We start from the raw sequence: 10239 nt of genomic DNA on the forward strand, positions 1-10239 counted from the left end.
TAGTCTTTCTAATCTGTCAAGTAGTCCTGTTATTAGAATTGTCTCATGATCATTGTCTCTTGATAAACTGGGGCAGTAAGAGTGTATGTGTCTGTGGCCAATTGTCTAGATTCTGAGACCTGAGATTATTGTCATTTTAAAACAAAATAAAACATACAATCATTACCTGATGATGAGCTTCTATTAAGTAATGCGTCAGACCACTGTCTCCACCCACTTCATGTGCCGATAACAAATGAGATGGAACAATATTTAAGTAACTAAAAATGTAATTCATCCTGAAAGATATGAAAAAAGAATTACCTATTAAAATAGCTTCTAAATGTTGTTTATCAGCAATGTCATTACGATCTTGTTCCCCAGTAACGGAGAGGGAGAAAATGAGGAGAGTAGGAAGATGAAAGAGAGTGAGCAGGAGAAGAAAAGATGCACTACAAACGTCTTCATTAAGATGATTACAAGACTGAACTAACTGATCCATAGCATGGGCAGTATGAACTGGATAATTTCTGCAATGATAGTATTTAAAATAAGTTAGTTTTTCTCTCTTTTTATACCTTGAATTAACCTTTTGTAAGTCACAAATTCTTAGACTCTGAGTAGCAATGTTAATCCAATTACTAACTCTGCTTCAGATGACAATGAAAGTTTTGATAAGACCACAACCCTCTAATACTTGCTTTCTAATACACTCACACATACCACTCTTGTAATATCTAGAAAAATAGAAAAATATAGGCCTCGTGTAATGAAAAGGCGTGGCTTACCTCTGATGCTGCGCTATAGCTTGTTCAAAATATCTAACCAAGAAAGATAAGCCTCCAAATGAAGTAGTGGTTGTCGTGGAGACGGAGATAGACATTGGATGGCTGTACTACTGGCATAATTAACTCTAAAAATACATAATTATAATACATAATTAAAAGGATACATACCCCCATCCTGCTTTGCAGTTTAATATGTCTGTATAAGTCAGCGTTGAGGAAGTAATTGTAAATGTTGTCTCATTTTAGAGGCAAGAAGAAGAGGAAATTGTGACTTAGCTAGTAAATCAGAAACATTTTTTAAGAGATACACACAAAAAGAAGACATTCAAATGCTTTCAGACATACTAGGCTCTCCTATGACAAGAGAATGACAAGTAAGGATACTACTTTCATTTACTACCTCGCTGTTTGTTATTCTCATGAGTGCTTCAGCCACTGTAAAGATGATTTCTTTTTGTTGACCATCTGTTTCCTAGAGACAAAAATACAATAAATTAACAATGAAAGAATCTAGAGTACCTCTAAAAAGAAGTTGACAAGAGTTGGATCTGTTTTTAGAGTGAAACATACAGTTTTTCAAAAATTGAATTTCATCGACTGCCAAGGATTAACAAAACTAAGACCACATGTTTTTATTAGATTCTATTAAATGAACAGAAAAATCATATTATTAGATGATTTCCTATACATTGATTGGTCTGTGTACTGCTATATGAGGTAAGAGGGGCTGGCGTATCCTTCCAAGTCAAAAAGAGAAAAAATTGAAAAACCACTCTTTTCTCATTCCAGCTGGATACTAAAAGAGAAGGTTATAGTAGTTAGATGTGATGTGATAACTTACATCACTTTTTCCAGTTGCAAATAAAGTGTCCATTAATTTGTGCCTTATTACAAATTCCATACATGGCCCTAAGTAACGAGGTGATAATAAGTTAGTTGATGGTGTTAACTAGTTACCATTGATAATTGATTGTCTTCCTCTTCTTCTTTAAATAGAAGGTCAGCCATACGATCTAAATGAGTGGAGATCTCTGGCATACATGGGTTCAGTCTCTGGATCTAGTTTTAGTGGATGTGGTTAAAAATCATATTATAATTCACTGTACCTGCTTCTGAGATAAGATGTGTTTATAGTCTTCCAATGTCCTTGTAATTCGTCTTCTTTACTTTGTTGACAACGAGCTAAGAGAGAGAGAACACACATGAACTTATTACAATATAAAGAATATTATAGTGACTACTTACCACGTGTGTAGTTACTTCTGCTGCCTGAGCTATTAGGTTAGAGAGACGACTGAACATATTTGTCTTTTTGATGCTTAAAACTTAGTTTGCAAAGGGTTAAAATTACAATTGTGACGTACTCCACCTACTCTTATGCAGAATAATGATTCGATTATTATCAGTACCTTTAAGAAAGAGCTATGAATGTTGTAGTTTTCCAGTAAATTTAAGGACATTTGTAACACAAGTCAGCGAATAAAGTGCTACATTTAATATTTTATTTTTACCAATAAATGCAATAATTAATTACAGTATGGTATGTTACTCTCTAATAGATAGGGGAATGGCCTATAGAGAGGATTAGAAATTTCAGCATTGTAGCTCATGTGGATCATGGGAAGAGCACATTGGCTGATCGATTACTAGAAGTGACTGGTAATAATATGCATGTACATGTATATTAACCACACCCATTTAATTGCATAGGTATTGTACCGGCCAGTCCAAATAACCAACAGTTTACTTGATCGATTACCAGTTGAAAGAGAAAGAGGAATTACAGTAAAGGCTCAAACAGCAACTATGTTTTTATACAAAGCAATCCTCAATAAGTCCTATACAGCAATACATGTTAAACCTCATTGACACACCAGTACATAGTGTCCCATTATAATATAGTGATAACAAGTGATTATAATAGGGTCATGTTGACTTTAGTTTGAAGTGTCTCGCTCTCTCTCTGCTTGTGATGGTGTTGTATTATTAGTAGATGCTCAACAAGTTAGTTTTACCTACTTAGTTATTATAATTTATTATAACTTATTATTATATATAGGGTGTGCAAGCGCAAACAGTAGCAAATTTTATGCTAGCTTATGAGCTGGTTTAAAGGTTGTCCCTGTAATTAATAAAGTATAATTATGAAATAATTAGGAATATTTTATTGATCATTTGTCAACAGATTGATCTAGCCAAAAAGCTGATATACAAAGTACATTGGAACAAATGAAATCAGCTTTTGGATTTGAAAAAGACAAAGTTCTTCAGTTTTGTTAAATGGATGGATAGTCGTAGAATGGATACATATTTTATTAGGTGTCTGCTAAATTAGGAACTGGCAGTGACTATTTATTAAACTCACTAATTGATCAAGTCCCTAGTCCTTCAGTTGTGTTGAGGGACCTTTGAGGATGCTCCTATTTGATAGCTGGTATGATCAATACAGGGGTGGGTCTGTTGGTAAACCATAGTTTGATGGTAGTATCCAACGAGGTTAGTACATGATAAGATATACGTATATTTGGACAACATTATTAGGAGACGTGGTGTGTTCTTCTCATACTGGACGTAAATATGAGGTAGCTGAATTAGGAATACTTCAACCTGTCCAAGTTCCTCAACATGTTGGAAGTCTGATTTTATAGCCACAGCCCAAATCAAGTGTATTAATAGGTCACAGGTCAAGTTGGTTACGTAATCCTTGGGATGAGATCAAGTAGCGAAGCACACATTGGAGATACATTTAGCCACACCTCTTCTGAGGTTCAAGCATTACCAGGCTTCCGTCCAGCTAAACCAATGGTCAGTAATAATAACTGTTAGCATTTATATCATCACATGACAGGTATTTGCTGGTATTTTATCCAATGGATCAGTCAGAATATCCCAATCTTCGTTCATCTCTTGAAAGACTTATTCTTAATGATAGCATTGTCATTGTAAAACCTGATTCTAGTAATGCTCTCGGTCAAGGATGGAGAGTATAGGTTTTTAGGATTATTACCATATGGATGTCTTTACTCAGCGTCTTGAAGAGGTGGTGGACAATAATTAATTAATATAATTATATTATAGTTAATTGTAGGAGTTCAATGCGTCAGTATTAGTGACCACACCCCAGTGTGCCTTATCAAGGTGATGATTATACATCCATTCTTGTGCTATACATCTATTCTTGTACTATTCATCCACATTTAGCATTAACAAATGAAGGAGAGCTACGCCTCATTTTAAATCCTTCAGATGTACGTAAGACACATCATGACTGTACATGTATTATTGTTGCCATGGTGATAGTTTCCTGATAAACACAAAGTAAAAGAATTACAAGAACCAAAAGTGAAAGGAACACTGATCTTTCCTGACAAGTATCTTGGGAAGATGTTACAGGCTGTGTCAGGTACAGCTGGCTAGAAAGGGACAATCCCTATTATTATTATTATTATTATTAGATTAGAGTCGTGTGATTCAAGAGAGGTTGGTGTATTTAGATAGTTCTCGGGTCTTGTTAAAGTATCATTTACCTCTCAGTGAAGTAGTGGTAGACTTTTTCGATCAAGTCAAGAGTCTTTCATCCGCTATGCAGGTATCAGTAATGGCAAATGATATAGACGAATGGACAGTTACAATAAAATAGAATACATCGATTTTAACACATTTTCTTTCTTATATAGCTTTGATTATGAAGACGCAGGCTATCAAACCAGCCAATCTTGTGAAGGTATCACACACAATCTTCTTATCCATTTCAACTTAAACATAATAGTTGGACATTCTCCTCAATGGTCCAATCTGTTGATGCATTATCATGTATAGTACATACTGATAAAGCTTACAACATGGAAAGTCAATTTGTAGACATTTAAGGACACTATACACAGGTACACTTGGGTTGTTCAATATTATCATATGTTACTGGTACATGTGTAGACAGTTATATGAAGTAGCAATACAAAGCAGCTCGTGAGTTCGCCGTGATTCATCTAGGCGTAGGGAAACGTATGTGTATATATTGAGTTGACTATTTATTGTTTTTTTTAAAAGGTGTGAAAGCATTAAGGAAAGATGTCACAGCAAAATGTGTAGGTTTTTAAAAGTTTACTCTAAAATTAATGTACACTTGATCATTAGTATGGTGGTGATATTACTAGAAAAGATGAAGCTTTTAAGAAAAACAGCGTGAAGGAAAGAAAAAAACTGAAGAGAATTGGTAACACTTGAATTAAGTAGAGAAGCTTTCTTGCAGTTTTAGAAGATAATCAAACATTTTATTTATTTAATTAAGACCTACGTAAAATTCCACGGTGCACAAATACAACATCGCAGTGAGTGGAAAGATAGCTAAAGCTAGGATGAACATGAAGGGAGGACGGTAAATTGTAAACTTGCCAAAAAAAATCAGTCAAAAAAAAATTATTAAGGTTATAAAAAGTAAGTTAATATTGATCATTTCAACAGTGACACTTTTTGCCAAATGACGAGGACAATCAACCTAATTTATTGTAATAACTATTTAATTACAGCAACATTAATAATTACATCATATCCTCTCATCACAGCATATGGTAGGAGAGTAGTTGAGAGGTATGACTGTTAACAATGCCTTGTAAACAATCTACAATATGAGGGTATTTGGAGACCACGAGACACTCGTTGAGTGACTTCCTTATCACCTGCTTCACATATAAACAATGGGACGACCTGTAATAATTAAAGTTTTATCATAAATATGAATTCTAATGGGTGTGTCCAACCTAACACTCGGGCAGAAACCTGTTCTAAAGACATTGATGCATTTTTCTAGATGGAAAATAGAATGTGTAGTATATTAACTATTATATATTATAGATATTAACTATTATATAATAACTTACTGTATGTACATTGTCCTTTCATAATGATCATAATGACTGGCATTTTATCATCAATCATTGGCAGAGGTCCATGTTTGATCTCACCACTTAATATCACCTCTGAGTGCAAGTAAGTCAACTCCTTATTTTCTATAATTAAAAAAGGAAATTCATCATAACCACACCCCCATAATTACCAATGCTCCCTCCAGACATGTAGCATAATTATAACCCTTTCCCATTACAATAACACTACGTTTTTTGATAGAGTTCAGCTGCTTAATTGTTTATTTCATGATTCTTGTTCTAAGCCGTCCTTATCAAGTCTGATAAATTAAATAGTCAACACAACATCACAGGACATGTCACATGACTTACTAGGATGCATCTTGAGTCCGTCAATGATTTCTGGACGTCGAGGTTGAAGACTTACTCGACATCTTCTGCTCATACTAAAGCAAAATAACCAGGACTACAAACTGACTAGTATAGGCCTATGAAAACAAAGACACATTCCTATTCCAGGCACATGAGTATAGAGACTTTCACCTTAGTACTGCAACTCCAATTTCAGGTCCAGCATTGATATGAACACCACAATGAGTCTCTCTACTATAGAAATAGAACTGCCAGTAGTTAGTAGTAAAACCCACTGTTAATGCTCCTTTAGCTTTACAATAACGCAGAGCATTTAAAACTACGGCTGTCTCTCCTGGTCACATGATTATCAACATGACAATATATATGTATTATAACAGGACTACAAGACTGTGAAATAAAGAAGGTGATGTCCATCACGAAATATCGGAGTAGTTCTGTCTAGAAAAATCTGAAAGACAATTCTACCACAACTGGTAATTCTGTCAGTTCTTCAATTAAATTGTCGAGTCTAACAAAGTGGTGACTAATTAATTAATTATAGGGCTACCCCTTAACTTACAGCTAGAGCACTGTGATAGCTCGTACCACAAGCTATAAAGAGAAGTCGTTACATCTTCTGATCATGGGGATATGATCTTTTAACACTCCAAGAACAATAATAATTTATTAAAAAATAATGTTGTTATTCAATTGTTTTATACCTTTGTAATCATCAAACATGACACGCCCCTCATTGTATTTCATGACACTTCCGACTGTTCAAAGACTTTCCTTTTGCATAAAGTTGAATCAAAGTTACTGATGGAGTGGAGCGATGGGTGTGGCATTGTGTTTAAAAGTGTGAAGCAAGACCTTTCATAATTCTTGCAATTTCATTTCAAAGTATGTTACTTTTCTCTCTGTGGCTACTGCTTTGCTTTTTTCTAACATGATGTATGAAAGAGCTACAAGAGAGAGAGAGAGAGAGGAGAAAGAGAGAGAGAATCAAAATATATCAATATAACATACATCCATCATTCTTTACAGCAGCCACATATCATCTTCAAGAAATATAACTTTTATTTGTATGCTCAATACAGCACTATAATCAAAATAATATAATACTCAGCCACACCTATTAGTCACAACCACCTTGCATCTGAAGCAAAGAAATATTCAATTTGTCTGTCACATTCAATGGTGCCGGGGTTTTTAAAATAGTAAGCTATTAGTACGTTTAACATCAGGGGGTTATGAAAACTTTGGGCTATCAGGAAGTACGGAAAGTATCTAAAAATGCAACATACTTAATTTATTATTGCCATGACAACAAGATGAGTACCAGATCCACCATTAAATAAAGATGAAGAATGTCATCAATTAAAATATGTGATCACATTGTATACCAATAACAGGGGACTACCTCGCTAATATAATAATTTAGGTTAGTTTCCATGGCAACCAATGAACTTCTTACCTGCTAGCAACGCACTTTCTCCAGGATAATTAACACTTTTACAGACAATGCAAAGGCTCCTTCCCTATCAAGAAAGCTAATTAATGTAGCCACACCTCTTTAATCAAAGACTTACAAAATTGTTGCTATAGCTTGCTCAACAAGTTCTGAAATGAGGGGAGGACCTTCGTCTGTTAACTGAGAGTGATAGAGATATTTGAGGAGTTTAGGAATAACTTCAGTGTCTGTATCGCTCTCAAATTCATATCCTCGTTCTTCCTAAAAATACAAGATTATATTATTATATAATATTATTGTATTAATTAACTTACAAGAAATTTCTTAATATCTTTATAATTTGTAATAATACCATTATGTACAAACGACAAATTCTATAATAGAAAATAATAATAATGTGTCCCATTTATTTTTTGTACCATTATTAGGATCTGAAGTTGAGGATGAGAGTTAGTTTCATTTGGTACTCATGTGTGGCCAGCGAGTGTGAGCAATTCCAACATGTATAGGCAGGACAAACTAAAGTCAAGATCTTCTGTCATAAAGACCTCATCATTTAACAATTGAACTTTGCCAGTTTTTAATAACCTATAAATATTATCAGTCTAATAATGTGATTTTATTAATATGAAGACTATATAGTGTGTGTGTTGTTAAAAGGTAAAGGATATCATGAACATAAATGGGTATTTATTACATAAAGGTTAAAAATAAAGGAAGGAAGAAATGCGGAGAGAAGACATTTATTATCAATGATTACATTCTGTGATATGCTGTAATTATATTACTAACAGGTAATCGCTGTCTCTGGAATGCAATTAGATATTACCAGGACACTTTCAGTTTATTACATTATATTATGCTATTTATATAATATTGGAGAAGTAGTCCAATATACATGAGTCATCTGCCTACTAGTGAAAAGCTTGAAAAATATTGTCATTGTAAAAAGGGGCAAAGGTTAGTAGTAAATACTACAGAAATACTGTCTCATATTGTAGTTTGCAATCATTAAAATTAGCTTACTGTCTTTAACAAATGTGGAAAAAATATACAGATCAATGTTTTTTTAAATCTATCAGAGGTTTTTAAATCTAATTCACACCCCATTATCCTAAATTTGGAAAATACTGAGTTGTTGCTGGACTAATTAACACTCATGATGATATATATTTCTAGGTGCTCACCTAGTTTAAATGTCCCCTCGTGTTCTCCATCAAAAGCCACACCTGCACTGTCAATAACCTCGATATTCTAACCTTTTGCAGGCCTTTCAACACATATTCTAAAATGCGTTGTCTGGTACGAGGGACCAGGTGATTGAGGTAGCCAAAAAACCTGCCACAAAAATAGCTGGTAAAGCAATAACAAGTGTCACTTACCACACATACTTGTTAATTTCACCTCGTTATACCACGCTGCGACCTTTTAAAAATAAAGTAACAATAAACCGTGGTATAATTTATAATAACTTTTAGCTTTATATCACGTGAGCACACTTAAAATAAATAAAATTGTAATATTAATAATTAGATAAATGGGTGGAGTCATGCTAAGGAATGTTGATATTGGTAGACAGCAAAGTTAAAGGAAAGAGCTAAAATATAATAAAATGTAAAAATAAATAATCCAATATATTTTCATACCAGCTGGTGAAGGAACAAGCTCAAGATAGGCCGGACGGACCATGGGGCGTGGTTTTGGAGGCTCGTATTGAACCACTTTCAATTCTTGTCCTATAAAAACAATAAATATAATTATTTTAATGAAGGGGTGTGGCTTACCATAAACTTTCTCAACTAAAGGCGTTGCTTAGCAGCTAGAACACTGATAAAGAATAAATAAATAATAGACAACGTGATCAATACTATACCTTGGTGTCCACTGATGGCAATATCTGTTTTTTTCTAAGAGAATAATGTAATAATTTCCTACGTTGGTATTGTCTCCAAGCTAACTGGGATCACTAAGGCAGCTATCTCCTGTCGCCAATGATCTAATCCCTAAAGGGTGTGGCTATGAGAAGCGCCCTGTCATAAAAGACTAATTACAAGTTGTTGTCCTAGAGCTTTCTTTTAAGCCTCTTCAATTTCTAATAATTGCTTCTTTCTCTTATACTTTATAAGGATAACAAGTATAATCTAGTAAGTAAACACAACATAGTTACTTGCGCATACTAATTGGATTATGAGAGCAGCTTTAATTTTTTGTCGATGCCAAACTAATTCTTTGCTTGTCTTTTTGTGCTAGTTCACTTTTGTAAGGCTCTCTATATAAGGTATAGTAATCATAAACTATTAATACTATATATATTTACTGATGATGCACTTTGCAAGGGCCACACACGAGCTTGCTGTTCAGCTTGAGCTAACTGCAATTCAAAATCTCTATACACAATACAATATCATAATATCTGGGGATACAACGGACCTACTTATCCGGGTGAGCAGTCAAGGAGCCTTCAATGATTTGACTGGACTTGTTCCTTGTCTTTGCTGAGGGTTCAGGGACTAACCACACCATTCAGTGGCTCTCTTTAGGCTGTTGAAGAGCATCTTTTTTCTTGTCACATATCCTCGTATTATTTTGTGGTCTCATAGTAGCAGAGAGTTCTTGTATGCTTGGAAATAGTGAGCGCTCCCTTGTTCTACAAGTAACTGGGCAAGTCATGAGTCCTTAATATAGCATAACTCTAGTGGTGTTAATCGTTGAGGGGTGTGCATCCCCCATAGCGTTAGGATTTAGCACCCAACGCTAAGAAGAAATGGACACATGGTATATA

The 10239-nt window shown here is 34.4% G+C and overlaps 2 pseudogenes; one reads left to right on the forward strand and one right to left on the reverse strand.

Moving 5' to 3' along the window:
* Positions 1–322: 322 nt before the first annotated feature.
* On the forward strand, positions 323–4991 carry LOC121392727 (annotated as a pseudogene).
* Positions 4992–5448: 457 nt separating this feature from the next.
* On the reverse strand, positions 5449–9980 carry LOC121392728 (annotated as a pseudogene).
* Between the last annotated feature and the right edge of the window lie 259 nt (positions 9981–10239).

The sequence above is a fragment of the Gigantopelta aegis genome, unplaced genomic scaffold, assembly GCF_016097555.1.
Source record: "Gigantopelta aegis isolate Gae_Host unplaced genomic scaffold, Gae_host_genome ctg4372_pilon_pilon, whole genome shotgun sequence".
Lineage (NCBI taxonomy): Eukaryota > Metazoa > Mollusca > Gastropoda > Neomphalida > Peltospiridae > Gigantopelta > Gigantopelta aegis.